Source organism: Lissotriton vulgaris, chromosome 2_1, assembly GCF_964263255.1.
Source record: "Lissotriton vulgaris chromosome 2_1, aLisVul1.2, whole genome shotgun sequence".
In the NCBI taxonomy this organism is placed as follows: domain Eukaryota; kingdom Metazoa; phylum Chordata; class Amphibia; order Caudata; family Salamandridae; genus Lissotriton; species Lissotriton vulgaris.
The window spans coordinates 203,184,571-203,203,897 of NC_141687.1; the positions used below are offsets into that span (position 1 = coordinate 203,184,571).

A 19,327-nucleotide genomic window follows, 5' to 3' on the forward strand; every position below is an offset into this window, starting at 1 on the left:
TCTTGAGGCACATGTGTGTCCTCATTTAGATCCCCATCCCCCACATCCTGTTGATTTGGAGATGGTGGCTGAGGGGAATTTGTGGGTGTTATGAGAAGGTTAGGATCAATAGGCAGAGAAGGTGAGGAAGATAAAAGAGGTGGAAGAGAAGTATTAGCTCCCATATTCTTTTTCTTTAAAGGTATATGGTAAGAGTCCTCAAATATTGGCCTTCTTTTCTCTGGCAACTTTGCATAAATGTGTCCAGTTTTAGGGTTGATAACCAGTTCCTTTTGTCTGGGGTCAGTGTTAGTAGGCGGAACTTCCAAACAAGGCTCCTTGGATAGAGGAGGAGCGATTTTATCTTTTGGGCCAGAGTTTTTAGCGTTGCAGATTTCAGAGCCGATAATTTCGGAGCCAAGGGTTTGGGTTCCGATGATTTCGGTGCGGAAGCCTTTAAAGGGTGAATTGGCTTGTCTTTGGGTGCTGAAGCCTTTGGTTCAGTCCCTGAAGGTCGACTCGATCCCAAGCAGGAAGGCTTTGTAACTTGTTTGTGATTCGGCCTACAAGGTGGGGTGTTCTAAACCTTATCTCTATGCCGACCTTGGCTCGAACAAAGAAAAACCGAAGGGAGTGATAGACGGAGCGTTGATAATACAAACACTCACCCCAGTCAACTGATCTGGGTTTAATCCATCACCGTTCTTTAGCTCACTCCGACACCCCAGTTCAGACATGGCCATATGCAAATCAGTCTGACCCTGTGCCTCATGGGAGCAGTCCAGCCTGAACTGCCAAGCCATGTCTTCCCTGGACCGGAATCAAGCTTCCCAGGACCGGTTTCTGGCATTACAGCCATCTTCAGCCCGGCTTGCTTGAATCCAGTGGTGTGGAGAGCATGAGACTCACGTCTGAGCATACCCATCCCACTCAGGGTGACAAATGCAAAATCCGCAGTTGATGGACAGAATGCAGAACAATGTCATACATTCAACGAAAGGAGGAGTCACCTACCTTGTGAATGGAAAGACTTATTTGAACAAAAACAAAGTACAAGCGTCAGGGACCAACACTAGATGGCACACTTATGCACAGCATGTGATCTACAGCTCACATGCCTCGAACTAATTAATACATGCCCCCAGAGGGCATCTTAGAGGTGCCCCTGAAAACCTATTGACCTCTACTGTGCTAGCTGACGGGTCTTAACTAACCTGCCACCACAGACAAGTTGCTGACCCCCAAGGGTGAGGAGCTTTTCTCTCAGTAGGTTAGGACAAAGCCTGCTCGGGCAGAGGGTGTTTACACCCCCTCCCACAGGATGACTTACGAGTAAGCATTCCAAGGCAGGGTGCTTCAAAGGACACTCCGCCTTTGGCATGCAGATCTGGCTTCTCTATTCTCGCTTTAACAGGGTCCTTGAAATATTCAGGAGTAGACTTCAGCTTGCCTTTGAGAATTGTTAAAACCGACACCAGGTGCTCACATTTTGATAGCAGTTGAACGAGGAAGTCATCTTCATCGTGGGTGAAATACATATACACGTCACAGAAGGTTGCGGCTCTCTGAATAACCTCATAACTGGCTGTGGTATATGGGGAGGTGCCTTTACTGGGGAGTGTGGGGAAGGTTTGGGGGCTCGGGGGCTCTATGTTATTGTGTTTTAATCATCCCAGGGATCATCCGAAGGCCCTGAACCTCAATGCTGGTTAAAGGAGTCATAGAGAGTTATGGACTACCTGGGTCAGAGTAGGAACGGGGGACCTCTTGAGCAACTCTGATGGAGGCGGGGGTGTGCATGTGCGTGGTGGAAGTGGAGGCACAGGTGGGCTTTGTTGAACAGGAAGAGGACTAGTAGCTCTGTCCTTGCGCCGGCTAAGAGGATAGTGTCTTCAAAGAAGGTTCCCCCTCGAAGGCAAGGTGTCTCTTGTGAGGAAGGAGTTCAGGAGGAGCCAGTGGGGGTAACTTTGCCACAATTTCCTCCATTATAGGGCAAGCGAAAAGTGCTCCTGTCTGGTATCAAGTTCCTGCTGCAGTGTTTTAAGGATCAGTCTCTTCACTTCCTCATAGCAGACTGTCAATACAGGATTCACCATTAAGAAAGGCTTCAGCATCGAGTTGTGCACAGGCACAGGTGGAGCCTTTGTTGTTTGCTTCAGGTGAAATCAATGGTGCCTGGCGCCCCTGGGAGTAGCTACAGCTTGACACACTCAGGTTGAGGCCTGCTTGGTTTCAAAGCCATTTACCTAAGAGAACCGGAGCTAATAGGTGGTAGGGATCCTTGGGGAATTCTGTTTGCGGCCTTGCTTGAACCGTGGGTTTAGTATGAGGGCCACTGGTCTTCGCACTCCACCATGCTAGAGGAGTGTGTGTCCAGGCATGGTGTGTTCTGCACAGGTCGGAGTACAGATGTGTCAGCCTCTTCCTGCTATTCTATGCCGAAGGGATCTTCTCCAAAGATGTCTAGGGCCTCGGTTTGTTGGAACATCTTGTGGCGTGCCCAACAACGTTCTCTACAGTACATCAGCAGTTTTTTGGGTTGAAGATGCACACGTCGAAAGATTTCTTCAAACAACTTACAAACATCTGAGGCCTACACTTGAGGAGTGCGTAGAGTATGTTTATCTACAGCCACCTATGCTATGAACATAATGCCTATGTAGTTAGAGAAAAAAAGCACACACCCTGGATGACCATAGCCAAAGACTTTCAATGTTACCAAGACACCCAAAAGTATAATTCTTACACAGATGTTGCTTATAGTGTGACTGAATTAGGAAAAGTGGATCTCAAGTACTAAAGTTGGTGCCTTTACATTAGTTCACCTGGCAATCTTTGGAGCAGCGCCCCGAACTCACCTCTGGTAGATCATAAATGGGTGATTTAAATCATGCACTCTGGGCCCTGCTGATATGCTCCTCAGACACTGAAATGTATAGTATATTTTTTTTTAACTGAAAAGGGAAGATGACGATGAGGCAATGCAACACCCCCTGATAACGGAAATAGTAGAAATGAAACAGGAATCTGAGGTGGGAAATAGGCTACACAAGAAGAGGCGCCCGATTCGAACTCATAACTAAGGGCTTCTAGGACTTGCCACAGATTTTTGATTAGGAGCTCTATGCATGATCGCCATCACCCCCCGCAACAACACCCTCATGGATCTGTGCAGAGACAGACACCCTGAAACCAAGAGCAGGTGACAGGACACAATAGGTCTGAGGCATTGATCTTCGCTTTCCTACTTCTCTTTCCCTTTCCAGCTTACCTCTTCCCTCTTCTACCTCCCCCTTCCTTTGCAATGCTTTCTCTTCTGTTTTTTAGACAGTTCTTTATTGTCCTGCAGGAGTTGGAACCTGTACAGTAAACTTTGGATAGGGTGGGCGACAGACCTTTCCCACCCCTATTCACAACACTGAGAGGAAAACTCTGGGGGAAAGTGTGATGCGGGGGAGAAGGCGGGAGGGGGTTGTTGGAGATGGGTTTAGCTTATGTGTGAAGTTGATGTTGTTCAGGTATCAGTCTCAGTTTGGGCACTAGATCTACAAACAATACGCACCCAAACGCAGTTGTTTGGCCAGGCTTCAACCTCATGTAAAAGCAGACACGCTTCACATATACACCATAGACAAAAATGACGAGATCTGAAAATAAGCCCCTTACCATGCTGACATGGATCATTAAAGGCCTCGGGGATAAAATGAAGAGAGGGCTGGTATCGACCTTTAGCAGACGTATACATCCAGATGTGGTGATTACCGGAAACTCACCTAAGGAGTACAACATGGGGTTCCTAGTGAGAGGAGCATACATGGTTCTGGCATCCCCCTTTTGTGTGACGTGCACATGGTTAGATTCACAAGGCACATATCATATGCTGGAGTGCCTGAGAGATGGGGTAGGAGACATGTGACCTTTGTCTCGGTCTACGCCCCACTGAATCAACAAGCACGGAGATTAAATAAACTGACAGAAGTATTGTTGGAGACACCAGGCTCGCTGCACTTAAGACTTCAACTAAGTGATGCATACACCAGTAAATCGAACAGGGCACCATACTCTGTTACCTTCGACCACTTTGAGAAAGCGTCTTACTGAAACGCCGGGTTTGGTGGAAGTTTGGAGACACATGAATCCAGAGGTGAGGCAATATTCATATTATTCAGGCGCACATAAGGTCTACTCCTGACTGGACTATGTGTTTCTCCCGAAAGGTGAAATACAGGAGATAGATGAGGCAGAATATTTGGCTAGATGCCTGTCCGATCATTCCCCATTATATGTACGGATAGGAGACCAACAACGAGACAAACACATGCCGGCGATTTAATGCGTGATCGGTGTAATCAGGGGTCATAATATGGGAAACCTATACAACAGTCCTGCGCGACAGAGCCCAAAATCGTATAGCCTGGGAAAGAAAAATAGAACAGGTAGAGCTATCCCGAATAGAAGCTCAGATCTTAACCCTTGAGGAACGGAACATAACACAGACAGACCCCTATATACTAAGGCAACTGACAGCTACACAGCACCAATACAAAGACTTAGCAACTCAGGTGGCTAAAGCACAGGCCCAAGCGACCCTACACAAATGCTAGGACGCAGGAGACAAATCTGGAAAGCTCCTGGCCTGGCTTAGCCAAAAAGAAATAGAAGCTCAATGGGTAGAGAGCATAATAGACCTACTAGGGATCCCACATGACAAAGATGAGCAGATGGAGCAGATAATGGAGAGCTTTGTGTCCTACTACAAAGATTTCTATATCGCCAGTCACCTACGTGCGCCCCCTGACATTATAGAATAATTTGCGGAGGTACATACACCCATACTAGAAGACGCTGAAAGAGAGGGGTTGGAATCTGACATTACGATTGACTAAGTTAAGGTAGCGATAATCCAGCTACGCCCAGGTAGGACTTCAGGACCAAACGGCCTGCCAGCAGAACTTTATAAAAGATGCATGGATCTTTTCGGTCCACACCTCCTAAACCTTTTTATGGACGCATGTGAAGAGGGAGTCCTCCCATTAGACCTACGTCTGGCCACAATAATGCAAAGTTACAAACAAGGGAAACCAAAAGATAAATGCAACTCCTATCGCCCGATAACCTTACTAAACACAGAGGGGAAGATACTGTCAACCATCCTGGCCACAAGACTGCTCCAAGTGAAAACGAATCTAGTACACCATGACCTATTGGGTTTTTTACCTGGTCGGGCGACCAGGCTGAACCTGCGTAGAACCCACAATTGGATAATGGAGGTCAAAGTCTACTGCTATCCTTAGATGCAGAAAAAGCGTTTGAGGCAGTCCACTGGCCCTTCCTGGAGGTCACCATGATAACATACGGTCTGGGCCCTTACTTTTGCAAATGGGTGGGATTACTGTATAAAGACCCCAGGGCAAGAGTTCACGTGAATGGCAAGACCTCCGGAGACTTCCCCATAAGATGTGGTACTAGGCAGCGCTGTCCACTTTCCCCACTACTCTTTGCCTTCACGATAGAGACCCTGGCTTGTTTGGTGCACCACCACCCAGGGATACGGTGATTTCAAATCAACCCAGAGGACGACATGGACAAAAATATCTCTTTGTATGCGGATGACATACTATTTTATATCATGTATCCAGACACAACGATACACAACCTGATCCAAAAAATAGATAACTGAGGACAAAACTCGGGCTAGACAATAACCTGGCATAAATCAGTGATATATAGCCCAGGCATTTTAAATACATGGCCAACACTTCCCAGAGATCTCCAGACTACGTGCAGCGGGTTTACCTATCTGGGAATTTACCATCCCATAGATAAAAACCTCTGCTACCAGAAAAACATTAAACTTACTAACTTCAAGGGAGAGGTGCAACAATGGAAATCACTACCACTTACTATACAAGGTCGGGCCTCCGTGTTCAAAATAATTACTCTACCCCGCTTCTTATATGCCCTACAAAATACATATTTCCCCCTATCACAAACAACCTTCCAAGCGATAGAGGCAGAACTACGCTCATTACTATGGTTGGGGAAACAGCCCAGGATTGCACTTCATACTTTAAAGCACAGTCAATACAACTGGGGGATATCGCTACCCGATATAGAAGCCTATCACTGGGCAGAACACCTAACCCCAATTAACGATTGGATACACACCTGCGGCCCACCCCACCTTCAGATGAGAGGGCAACCATGAGCAGCCGCACATTTCTGTACTATTTATATGGTGGTAGAAGCAAGGGGAAGCTCCTCCCGGCCACCCTCGCTACAATACAGTCATGGGGTAGAGCAACAAAGGCAATGGGATGGGAACATAAACTTACCAAAGAGACGCCCCTATGGCATTGCACCTGGCTCAAAGAAATGCTGAAACTAAAGGAATTTCAAGGGTGGGATGACATAGGTATTTCCACGTTAGGAAACATTCTACATAATGGTAAACTCAAATGTTTTTACGCTCTCAAGACTGAATGTTATGTTATGTTATATGTTATGTTATGGTATAAAATATTTTATAGCGCGCTCTATTACTCTCGAGTATCCTGGCGCGAGGTGGGTGTGTGAGGAGGGCAGAAATGAGAACAGTAGAAGCATTAAATGGACAGATTAAACAGATGGGTCTTTAGGCCTTTTTTGAAATGGACAATGTTCTGCATTATGCGTAGGTGGAGAGGAAGGGCATTCCAAGCTCTAGCTACCATAACAGATATAGATTGGCCTCCAAGCCTAGCGTACACTCTGTGCACTACAACCATCCCAGTTCCTCAAATACCCACAGCTTAGACATGCATAGCAAGCAGAAAACAAAGATGACTACCTTTTGCTAGAATACGCGCCGCTAGAAGTGAGACTGCTCCAGGAGTATATCACGACTAAGGCGTTATCACTAACATACAAGACCCTCAACAATAAGGCACCAGATAGACTTGGTAAGTTGAGGTCTACTTGGGAAGGAAATTTGGGCACGCTAGAAAACATACACTGGGAGGCAGCCTTGATGCACCCTAGGGAGGGTGATCACAACTTTGCCTTATTCAATACAAAATACTGCACAGGACCCATTACGACCAAGTTAGACAAGATAAGACGAGCGAACGACCCCAACTATCAAGAGGTGTGGACAGAGGGACGGCAAATTTTACCATATTATCTGGGAGTGAGTTCCGAAACAGACTTACTGGAAAAAGATAATACAGGAACTGAGCAAAATACTAGAAGTCACTATACCCCTAAATCTCATATTTATATTATTGGGCATCCCGAACAACGCTGATCTGGGTAGACCACAAATATTCTTTACCACACTGGCGATGGTAGTGGCAAAAAGAGACGTAGCGCCAAAATGGGGAGCCATAGACACACCAACGCTCCAAGAATGGAGAATAGGGATGGATATGTATATGGCAGCTGAAATGGTCACCTACAAGGCGAGGGGCTGCCCAAAGAAATTTCACAAGGTATGGGGAAAGTGGAGGAAAGATTATGGTCTTGATGTAATAGCAGGGGGCACTCAACCGGCCCTCAGACTTCCCATTATAAAATAATAAAAATATTTATTTAAAAATAAATAAATAATTTTAATCTCTTTAACCACAAGCTAAAGGCTTGCATGGAATGCCCTTGTGAATCAAGCATATTGTAATGCCCGAAAGCATGATAAACTGTCCACAACAACCTAATCCATCCTTCAATCAGGAGAATGCTTCTCTGGAAAGTCAGCTAATGCTTTGACTGCAGTTAGTTCTCTTCCTAAGTATTGAATCTGGTGATCGGTTTCTAAATGTTTACAGTGAACCCCAGTAGCTCCAATAGTGGGCTTGTCTGTATGCCTTTACTTGAACAAATTTCCCTTCCCCAGCCTATCATTGAGTATTGGGTAATTTCAAGTTTCTGCTACTTTCTAAAGATAATTTGGTGCAGATTTTGAAATTATTTTCTTAACCTTATGGTTCTCTGCAGTGAAATACAAAGGTTGCAGAACAAATGGAAACATTATCCAGAGATATCAGGTATTTAAAAGAGGTTTTCCCCTTGACCAAATTCCCCTACCCTTCATTGAGGTAATTCTCATACTACACTAATCAGCAATCATGTCACTGGGAAATACTAACCCAAGAGTCCTCTACCTCCTCTCTGCGCTAAGGTCATAACATTTCTTCCAAGTCTTTAGTGGCAAATATAAGCAGCAGTGTAAAATTCCTGACCCAGTGGGCGAAAAACAGTTATTGAAGAGAAGTATGTGTTGCAGAGCATTGATGGTCTCTGGGTGTTGTTTAGATGTCTCATTCTAATTTGTGCCTGACGCCAAATTAAATATTAAAGAAAATGCATTTTATATTTGAGATCAAAAACTAAGAGCCTTATAATGATGGAGGTTGGACGATCGTCCGACTATCATCATTGTGGGATGGATACCGACCGACATGTAGTTGACTGTTTCACCTGCCAAATTACGATCCGACTGGCATGAAGGTGGTCAGAAACATACCATTTTCTATTGTGGGCTGGAAAATGGCCGCAGGACACACCACAATAGAAATAGGCATGTTTGTAGCATGCATGCACCGTGTGGCATGCACCTTGAGGTACCTGGCACAGGGTCCATGGTCTATGGATGTTTGGAGGGGAAACCACATGGCCTCCGCTGTGGGGCTTGGGAGGCACAACGGGTGACGGGTGCCCTGCTTGTGGCCCCCAAAGTCCCTTTCCATCTGCCTGTACATTGCGGTTGGACTGCCATGTACAAGGCCGAGGGAAACGGACATCGTAATCCCTACAGCGGTGCCTGAGCAGGCACTGCCTCTATTGTAGGGAATACAGTCCCACCGTTGCCCCGACTGGTTTCTTAAGCCAGTCGATAAGCAGTGGTCGGTCCCTACGATCGATGCCTCCAACCGCCGGATCATATTTCGACAGTCTGACTGCTTCTATGGATGTCAGTAAGATTACCACCGATGGCCTGTCGGTGACGGGCCCACCAACATTGGATTGAGGCCCTGGATGTCAGAACAGTGCAGCACCTTTGAATTTCTAAGAGACCTGTTGCAAATATGCATGTACAAAGTTAATGGCTGCCGTACAACCACTCTCTGCCAGCAAAGAAATGAAAATCTGCTCTTTGGGGGTCTCCATCTTCATGTGAAAATTTAGTGGATACAAGTCAAGAACTGGTCTCAGCTATCCATCTTCTTTGCACATCAAAAAATTTACAGAATATATACCAAGCCTGTGGGAACTCATCAATGGTCCCTTTTGTTAGTAATGCTTCTAATGCTTACAACGAAAGATGAAAGTAATACTCTTTTCGTGACATGTCTTAGTTGCCAATTCGAAGTCTTTAGACTTCTGTTTCAAAGGAAATTAGGCCAAGTCGGTGTTTTTAAGCTTTCACCTCTGGGAATTTCACTGAGTTTTTAATGTGCCCTTGAAGGAGCTATTTTGTGGGGTTTGGTTAAGATAAGTAAACAGAATTCTATTGGTACCCTTTCTGTGACCCCCACTGAAGAGTTTGTGGTAGTTTTGGAGGTGACAATTACCAGAAAGAAGGTTGGTTTTTGGTGCAAAACCAGCAGAGAACTTGGGTATACGTTGACCCTTAGAGCTTTGTCTGTCCACTGGCCAGGAAAATACATCCACTATGGGTGGATAAATGAATCACTTGAGGCTTGTACCACTGACCAATACCTACATACATACCTCTATGTACAGCAATGATTCAAAGCATAGATTTGCCATGGCGATCTCTTTTCAAACACACAATTGAGCTTTTACACTCCTTTGTTCTTCACACTTATGACGGGCATTTCTAAACCGTAAGGCAACCGAACCATCAAATCACCAGAATGTTGCTGTTCCAGACTCTTAATTTATGTTTTTATACTGCTCAAGATCTGACATTTTTAACAACCCTTTGGTAGTGTTTAAAAGTTATGGAAATGGAGGGTGTTCCTAAAGAGGATTAGGTCTTGAGACTAAGTCTCAACCTGTATCTGTGTGTTCAAAGCCAAATGGTGGTGGTGATGGTGTTCTTGTAACCCATCTCCAACCTGTAAAAGCATGCAAGTAGTGCCAACAGTTCCATCATGTGAATCTGGTTATTGTCAGTGACACCAGTGTATCTGCCCCTTCTATTAAATAGTACTGTGTGGCTGATAAGCCTGCCACGGTGTGTTTGTGCCAACTGATTATTGCACCTTTTCTATTAGCCTGGCCAGCTTTAAGTCACACAAATGTTGTTATTGTGTGCTAGACTTCAACTGCAGTGCTTGCGATATAATCAGGGCTAAGGAGATTAAAGCATTCTTCAATATAATTATGTTTCTGGAGAACCATAGGCATTGCCAGGAAGTATGACCATGGTAAATTGATGCAATGACTAATTTTCAACATTGCTTTTATTGCAACCTATGCCACAAAAACAAACAGAAAAAAGTACACGTACCTAATGTTAGTTATGCAGTCCGTAGTCAGCAATAGGCAAAGATGGCGCTCTAAGGTCTATCAAAAGTACAAATCAGTTGAGGCAGGTAATCCCCATGTTTGTGGACAGCAGACCACTTATGCTATATATACAAATCCTCTACTACGTTCAAAAGTAAATACATAAAACTCATGGTTCTGAACTGGTATCATACGCAGCGATACACAGATTATAACATCAATTTCAAGCGAAAAACAGGATACTGCATTGAAATTTAAGGAGTGCATGAGAAGTGTTAGTTAATGGTTGGCCGAAAACAGCCATAAGTCAAACTCAAATAACAATTGTACATTTGTTTGGCAAGGATACAGCATTTTGGTCCTCAAATTGTTGGCTATCAGAATTGGGAACTGTCCACGTTCCAGTCACAGAGGCTAAAAATCTTGGTGTCATTATGGACTCCACCCTCTCCTCCCAGCATATAAAAATGCTTACTGCATCAACTTATTACACCCTGAAAATCCTTAAGAAAGAGCTCTTGTTTATACCAACAAACCTACAGAACACTGTGGTATCAGCCTTGATGTTATCAAGACTGGACCACTGCTATGGGATCTTGGTTGGAGTAAACAAATCAGTCGTAGCAAAGCTACAGGTACTTCAGAATTCCGCCGCAAGACTGCGCTTTGGATTAGTCAAATATACATCAGCTAAACATGCCCTCAACACTCTGCATTGGCTACAGATGGAGAAGTGCATAAGGTTTAAAGCCGTATGTATTGCCTTTAAAGCATTCAGGTCCTAGCTACCCGATAAAGCGCTTTAAATGGCATATCCCTGGATGTACACTTTGGTCGACTTCACTTCACTGAATGGTAAAAGTTTCTTCAGCATTACTACAAGATAGTGGAATAAGCTACCATTTTATTTGAGGAATGCTTCTGAGTTGCTGTCTTTTAGGAAGGGACTAAAGACATGGATCTTTACTCTGTAACACTGTGTAAGGACTGGAAATATGACATTGAATGTACACTGTGGGCTGACTCTTCAAGCGCCTAGACGCCCCCGGGTATTAGTGCGCTATATAAATACCTAAATAAATAAAGTTACATTAAATATCACAATGATGATTGTCTTTATATTTTCAGATGTCTTTAATTCAAGATCTTTAAGCCTTCTTAACAAAACACATGTTTTGTCGCTGTTACAGTCTGCTGATTTGAAAGGTGAACACGCCATGGCCTGGAGCTCCTAAGGGTTCTACCTAATACTGCCGGATTGGGCAGCTCTTCTAAAAGAAACTCCCTTATATTTGGAAGCATATTTAGCTCTCCCGACACGAGACTAATTGGCCTATCTCTCCAGGAGCAGTACTTAGAGTAACCCCGTCCGGGTCGGAATTATCACTGGAATTAAGAGACTACTTGAAACTGACCTCACCCCTGAAGAAATCGCAGGGTAATCCCTTGTAACTGCAACGAAAAACGTGTTTTAGCTAAGAAGGACTTGAAGATCTTGAATTAAAGACATCTGAAAATATAAAGACAAGCATCATTGTGATATTTAATGTAATTTTATGTATTTACTTTTGAACGTGTGCAGAGGATTTGTAAATACACCTAACTAATCAAGTGGCCATATACTTGCAAAAGAAGTAGTACATATAAAAAAATAAATCACAACTTAAAATTTCTATAGAATGTTTCAGGTGCTTCCAATAAGGCAGCATGTACTTCGTACAAGTATACACATTTTTCAGCTTTCATTCACCTCATAAGAAAATCTATTTATTTTAGAACAAAGAGAATATTCTATTGGCTTTGAACAGGGATGTCTAAAACATAATAAAGCCCTGGCACTCAAGTTAACTTCCCTTAGGGCCCCTGTTTATGTGAGATCCGGCAAAATACCATTATTCACAATGAAAAGAAGCCAATGTATGAAGTTGCTTGGCCTACTGCCACGCACTGTATGCTTTGGTGGGCAGAAGCACAATATAAATGACAGCTGAAGAGACCACTGGTTGAAGAGAGAGGATCCAAAGTCTCACTATGTATGTATGCATGTAAGTATGTATTGCAAATGCTACTTACCAGTATGCATCTGTTCTTGGCATGTAGGGCTGCTGAAATTCATATCTGTGCATAGATCGCCGCCTAGTGTTGGGTCCGGATGATTGCACATTGTTGTCCTGGAAGAGTCTTCGAAGTATCACGAGATAGGTGGCTCCTCCCCTGGACTACAGTGCGCATGGGCATCGACTCCATCCCCAGATTGTTTTTAGCCATTGTGGCCAAGATGGAGTGAACTCAGTGAATGATGACCATGCTATGATATATGTGAATACTGCAGCTGCTACAGGCACCGGGGAGGAGGGCGGGCGATATGAATGTCAGCAGCCCTACATGCCAAGAACAGATGCATACTGGTAAGTAGCATTTGCAGTTCGAGGCATGTGGGCTGCTGAATTCATATCTGTGCATAGAATACATAGCAGTCCCTCCATTAGCAGCGGCCGCCCGTGCCAGCTGCAGCAGTTTGGAAAAGTGTCTTGAGAACAGCCTGCCCTACAGCTGCCTGCTGTTTGGAGTGCACGTCTACAAAGTAATGCTTAGTAAATGTATGTGTGGTAGACCATGTGGCTGCTCTACATATGTCCTCTAAGGGAATGTTTCCAAGGAAAGCCATAGAGGCCCCCAACTTTCTGGTGGAGTGGGCTCTTGGTGGAATTGTAAGAGTGCGTTTTGCCTTTGCATAGCAGATTTGAATACATTTCACGATCCACCTAGTAATACCAGCCTTGGAAATAGGGTTACCTTTGTGATGTGGCGCAAAGGCAACAAAAAGCTGCTTAGTCTTTCTAAAATCCTTGGTCCTATCAATGTAATACATTAGGGCCCGTCTAACGTCAAGGGTGTGGAGCATCCGCTCCGCCAGTGACTCCGGATTTTGAAAGAACACCAGCAACTCAATGGTTTGGTTGATGTGGAACTGAGACACAACCTTGGGTAGAAATTTAGGGTTAGTGCGGAGCACTACCCTGTTTGAATGAACTTGGAAGAAAGGTTCTTGGATTGTGAGGGCCTGCAGTTCACTAACCCTCCGTAGCGATGTAATTGCTACTAGGAAAGCCACTTTCCATGTCAAGAACTGAATCTCGCAAGAATGCAGTGGCTCAAAGGGAGGACCCATCAGTCTTGTAAGAACCACATTGAGGTTCCATTCAGGAGCTGGTGGAGTCCGTGGCGGAATGACTCTTTTGTGGCCTTCCAGAAATGCCTTGATGGCAGGCACTTTGAAAAGTGAAAGGTGCTGTCTATTCTGTAGGTATGCGGCCATCGCAGACAGGTGAATGCGAATGGAAGTATATGCCAGATTACACTTGTATAGATGGAACAGGTAACAGATGATGTTCTGAATAGAAGCATCTAGTGGATCAATGTTGTGGTTTGCGCAATAGATGACAAACCGTTTCCATTTTGCAGCGTAACATGCTCTAGTAGTGGGCTTTCTAGCCTCCCGAATGATGTCCATGCAATTGGGGGGAAGGTTGAGGTAGCCAAACTCTAGGACTTCAGGAGCCAGATCGCCAGGTTGAGCTGTTGCGGATCTGGGTGCTGAATGTCGCCATGGCTCTGCGTCAGAAGGCTGGGTGTGAGACGAAGCCTTTGATGCGGTACCACGGAAAGTTCCAGAAACGTGGTGTACCATGGTTGGCGAGCCCACGTTGGAGCAACTAGGATGAGAGTCAACGAGTGCTGCCTGAGCTTGCGCGCCACCAGCGGTATCAGAGGTGCTGGGGGAAAAGCGTACACAAATCTGCCTGACCAGTTCATCCATATCGCATTGCCCTGCGATTGCGGGTGTGGGAACCTGGCGGCGAAGCTTTGGCATTTTGCGTTCTCCCTTGTGGCGAACAGGTCGATCTCTGGATGACCCCACCTTTGGAAGTACGGTTGGAGTACTGATGGATGTATCTCCCACTCGTGCATTTGGTGGCTGTGCCTGCTGAGCAGGTTCGCCATCTGATTGTCCTTGCCTGGGAGATGTTCTGCCATGAGGAAAATGTTCCTTTGAATGGCCCACTTCCACATGCTCTGAGCCAGATGAGACAGCTGCGGAGAGTGTGTGCCCCCCGGTTTCTGAATGTAGTACATGGCCGTCATGTTGTCCGTCCGGATCAACACGACCTTGTTGCACAGATGTACTTTGAATGCCTTTAAGGCCATGAGGATCGCCATCAGTTCCAGTACATTGATGTGAATCTTCCTTTGCTGTAGTGTCCATAGTCCCTGCACCGTGTATTGGAGTACATGCGCTCCCCATCCCTGGAGAGAAGCGTCCGTTGTTAGGATGATCTGCGGCACAGGCTCTTGAAACGGTCGGCCCTTGCAAAGGTTTCGTGGATTCCACCAATGCAGAGAGTTGTATGCCCGACCGCTCACCAACACTAGGTCTTTTAACTGCCCGTGAGCCTGAGTCCACTGACGTGCTAAGCACTCCTGAAGCGGACGCATATGTAGTCTCGCGTGTGGGACTATGGAGATGCAGGAGGCCATCATGCCTATCAACTGCATGAACACTCGTGCTGGAAGCGAGTGTTGAGGTCTGAATCTTTGGATCAGCGACTGAATGCTGTTGACTCTCACTGAATTCGGCTGCGCTGTGGCCGCCAGAGTGTTTATGGTCGCACCCAGATACTGCCGTATGTGGGCGGGCCAGATGATGTTTTTGGATAATTCAGTGAAAACCCCAGATCGTGCAGAAGGTGAATGGTGTGGGACACGTGGTCGGCGCACTGCTGGGCCGACTTCGCCTGAATGAGCCAGTCGTCCAGATAGGGGTAGACGTGGATGTTTTGACGTCTCAGATGCGCCGCCACCGTCGCTAGGCACTTCGTGAAAACCCTGGGCGCTGTGGTGACCCCAAAAGGCAAAACCTTGAACTGGTAGTGCTGGTTTTGAATGGTGAACCTGAGGTACTTTCTGTGTGAAGGATGCAGTGGAATGTGAAAGTACGCATCCTTGAGGTCCAGAGTTGCCAGGAAGTCCCCTTGCCGAAGCAGTGGGAGAACCTGCTGCAGCGTGAGCATATGGAAATGTTCTGACAGAATGTAAAAGTTGAGAGGTCTGAGGTCTAGGATGGGCCTGAGGGATCCGTCCTTCTTTGGAATCAGAAAGTACAGGGAGTAAACTCCTGTACCTCTTTCCTGCGGGGGCACAAGCTCTATTGCTCCTTTTTGCAGCATGACGTTGACTTCCTGCTGCAACAAGTGCAAGTGCTCGCCGGACATAGGACGGCTCTTTGGGGGTATGTTGGGTGGAGTGGACGTGAGCTCCAGACAATAACCATATTGGATAAGAGATCTGACCCACCTGTCCGTGGTGATGGACTTCCACACGGGCAGGAACTGCTGGAGTCTCCCCCCGACCGGTGTTGCGTGATCGGGGGGTAGTGACAAGGCGTCACTGTTTGTTGGCGGTGGAGGACCTGGAGCTGTTATTACCACGTCCTCTGCCTTTGACGTTGTTGCCACGGTATCCACCCCGTCCCTTGTTGGTATAGGATGGTTGGGTGTTACTCTTATAGAATTGTGTCGACTGGGACAGTTGACCCCTCGAGGTGCCTCTATCATTGGAGCGACGAAAGGAACCACCCCGAAACTGCTGGGACTGCAAGGCACCCATAGACTTTGCAGTGTCGGTGTCCTTTTTCATTTTCTCGAGGGTGGTATCAACTTCTGGGCCAAACAGGTGGTCTAGGTTGACAGTTTGGTTCAAGATGGTAGTTTGAATGTCTGGTTTGAAACCGGATATTCTGAGCCATGCATGTCTACGAAGTAGAACGCTAGTGTTGATTGCTCTTGAGGCGGTGTCAGCCACATCCAGAGCGCACTTAATTGAAGCATTAGTGATAAGCTTCCCCTCCTGTATCAACATTTCTGCTGCTTCCTTATATTGATCTGGTAAGTGCTGTAGAAGGGTCTCTAGCGTGTCGTAGTGTGCCTTGTCGTAACGCGCAAGTAGCGCCTGTGTGTTGGATATGCGCCATATGTTGGCTGCCTGCGCAGCAACTCGTTTCCCCGAAGCCTCAAATACTTTTGATTCCTTGTCTGGGGGAGGAGCATCACCCGTAGTTTGTGAGTTGGCTCTTTTGCGTGCATTGGAGACAACCAGGGAATCCAGCGGCAACTGTCCTTTGATGTACGTTGGATCAGTGGGCGCTGCCTTGTACTTTTGGTCGATACGTGGGTTAATGACTCTTGCTCGGGTGGGCTCCTTGAAGACTTCTGGCGCATATTTCAACAACCCTTTTAGCATTGGCAAAGTTTTTACAGTTTTTTCTGCGACTGAAAAGGTGTCAAAAAGAAAATCGACGTCTACTGGGTCAGCATGGAGATCGACGTCATGAATGGCTGCCGCCCTTTCAATTAGAGCATTGAAAGCTGCAGAGTCTTCTGTTGGTTAAGTTTTTGCCGAAAAAAGCCGAGGCTCCTGCCCTGAATGCGGGTCCCCAGGGTCGCCACAAGCAGACCATGGCTCAGTCACATCTTCTGGGTCCGAGTAGACTGGATAGGAATACTCATCCTCGTCGTTTCCATCACCCTCCTCTACATTAGAATGAGTGGGTGAAAGTTCATGGCCTTGTGGTGATACAGGCTCCATAGAGGCAGAGGCACCAGCCGAGTCCATCTTTTTCTTAAGTGGAATTTGGAAATGCTCCAATGCTGGTTCAGGGGTGATCTTCCTTTTAAGGAGAGAGAGCTTGCCTGTGTTGGCGTCGATGATCACTTCTCGACGCTCTTCTTCTGCCAGCGGTTGGTGGCGCGGGCTTGGAACCACCAACGATGCCTTCGGCATCGAAGATAACGTCACGGGCACTCCGGCCCCAGGTTTAGCTGTGAAATGCTTCGGCGCCGTCTTTGGCGGCAACGTGAACAGAATCGGCGTTGGCGTCTTCGCCGGTTTTTGGAGAGGCTTGGGCGGCACAGTGTCCTTCGGCTCGACTGCTGCGGCCCCCTCCCTAATACGCTGAAGGGACTCCGTGACCTTCTTAGTGAACGAGGCGGAGGGACGCACCGGCGAGAGAGAGTCCTCTGAAGCTTCTTTTGGGACGGCGACCAATGACGCAGTCTTCGGAGCTGACGTAGCAGCCCCCTTGGCCTTGTCGAGTGGAAGCGTGGCAGTGAGAGACTTGGGGTCGTCCTGCCGCTTTTTCGTGGCCTTCTTATGGTCGTCGACCTTCTTGGTATCGATGCGACTCTCAAGTGCGTCGACCAACTTCGGCGCCGATGCAGCCGCGTCGGCCGTTTTTACCTTCGGCTTCGATACCCTAGTCTACGGGTCGGCCATTTTGGCGTGGCCCTTGAGCTCGACGGCCATCTTGGATTTCTTCGCGCCGAGGCCTCCGAAGTCTTCGACCCGACCAGTGCGACTTGCGCTTTCGGTTTCGATACGTCTGGCGTCGAGACAGATGGTTTCACTTTCGGTTTCTGTACCGTGAGTGGTGCCGTATCAATGTCCGTGGCCGGGCCGGAAGGCGGAGCCGTGGGACGGGAATCAAAACTTTGGGGAAGGCCCGAAGGTGATCCCTCGGCCTGGGCCTTAGAATGGTGGCTGGCCCCGGAGTCAGTGTGAGGAAGCTCCTCGTCCGAGCTATCCTCTACGGTGGCAAGGGCGCCCGTCGTCGTCCCCTACCTCCTCAACGGCTTCCTCAAAATCCTCGTCTTCCGCGTCGTAGTCTTCCTCGACCTCCGACGCCGGGTTAGATTCTGTGATATCCTGGATAGTGTCGTCGCCGACATCCTCCGCGTCGAAGATGTCCGTTGGAGGGGGTGCCGATCGCTGGGCCTGCAGTCTCGCAGCTCGGCGGAGCTTGAGCGTCTTTTTTGACCGGAACTTTGAGCAGGCCATACACTTGGCCTCGTCGTGGTCCGGCGACAAGCACTTATTGCACACCGGGTGCACGTCGATATGTGGGTACTTCGAGGCACACACCGGGCACCGTTTAAACGGACTTCGTTCCATGATGAAAGTAGGTTGGAGCGTCGTGTAGGCCCGTCCGCGCCGAAAGCACGCGGAAGGGCAGAGTTGGTTCGGAGCCGATGAAACAAACGAACCCGAACGAAGACAATACCGATGCGAGTTCCTAAAGACCTTTTGGTCTCAAGCGAAGTAAGTTAAACAACTATCGATTCCGACAGAGGGAACCAAAACACATCCAAACCCAATGGCGGAAAAAACCAATCTGGGGATGGAGTCGATGCCCATGCGCACTGTAGTCCAGGGGAGGAGCCACCTATCTCGTGATACTTCGAAGACTTTTCCAGGACAACAATTTGCAATCATCCGGACCCAACACTAGGCAGCGATCTATGCAAAAATATGAATTCAGCAGCCCACATGCCACGAACATGATTTTTTTATTTATGTTTTTTTTACTACCCGAGGCTGGTGAAACAGCTAAAACTGATTCCAAACCTAAAAAACAGAAGCATTTTGTATGCCAGGTGCATTGTACTAGAAGCAGATCTATAGTATAGTTTCGATGAAACAGTAAAGAACTTGCTGAAATCTATTAGAGACTGACTGATGTGCATCAGCAAGCACTCTCTGCAGGTACCGACCAGATACCATCATTGCAGGAAATGGATGCATGCCTTTTGAGGGTGTGTCGCATGATGTGGTTCTTCAAAGATCTTAAAGACTGTTAAGCATGGCTTGTTTCAGGCCAGTCCTTGAAGAGACATCAAACTTGAAGAATGCTAAAAAGTAAAGAACATCAAAACCCTGCAACAGCCAAAAAGAGAAAAGAGTATTTTATTTCCCCTACCCTCAAGCATCTTTAAAGGGCATAGTCAGTTTCCTCAGAAAACTAAAAGTTGTTTAAAATCTCAAGCAAGTTGGATATTCAGGG

At 46.8% G+C, this 19,327-nt stretch overlaps 1 protein-coding gene across 2 annotated transcripts in view; it reads right to left on the minus strand.

The window, feature by feature from the left end:
- LIG3 (DNA ligase 3) overlaps window positions 1-19,327 on the minus strand; it is a 254,312-nt gene that overhangs the window by 77,640 nt on the left and 157,345 nt on the right. The gene's annotated exons all lie outside the window — the stretch shown is intronic.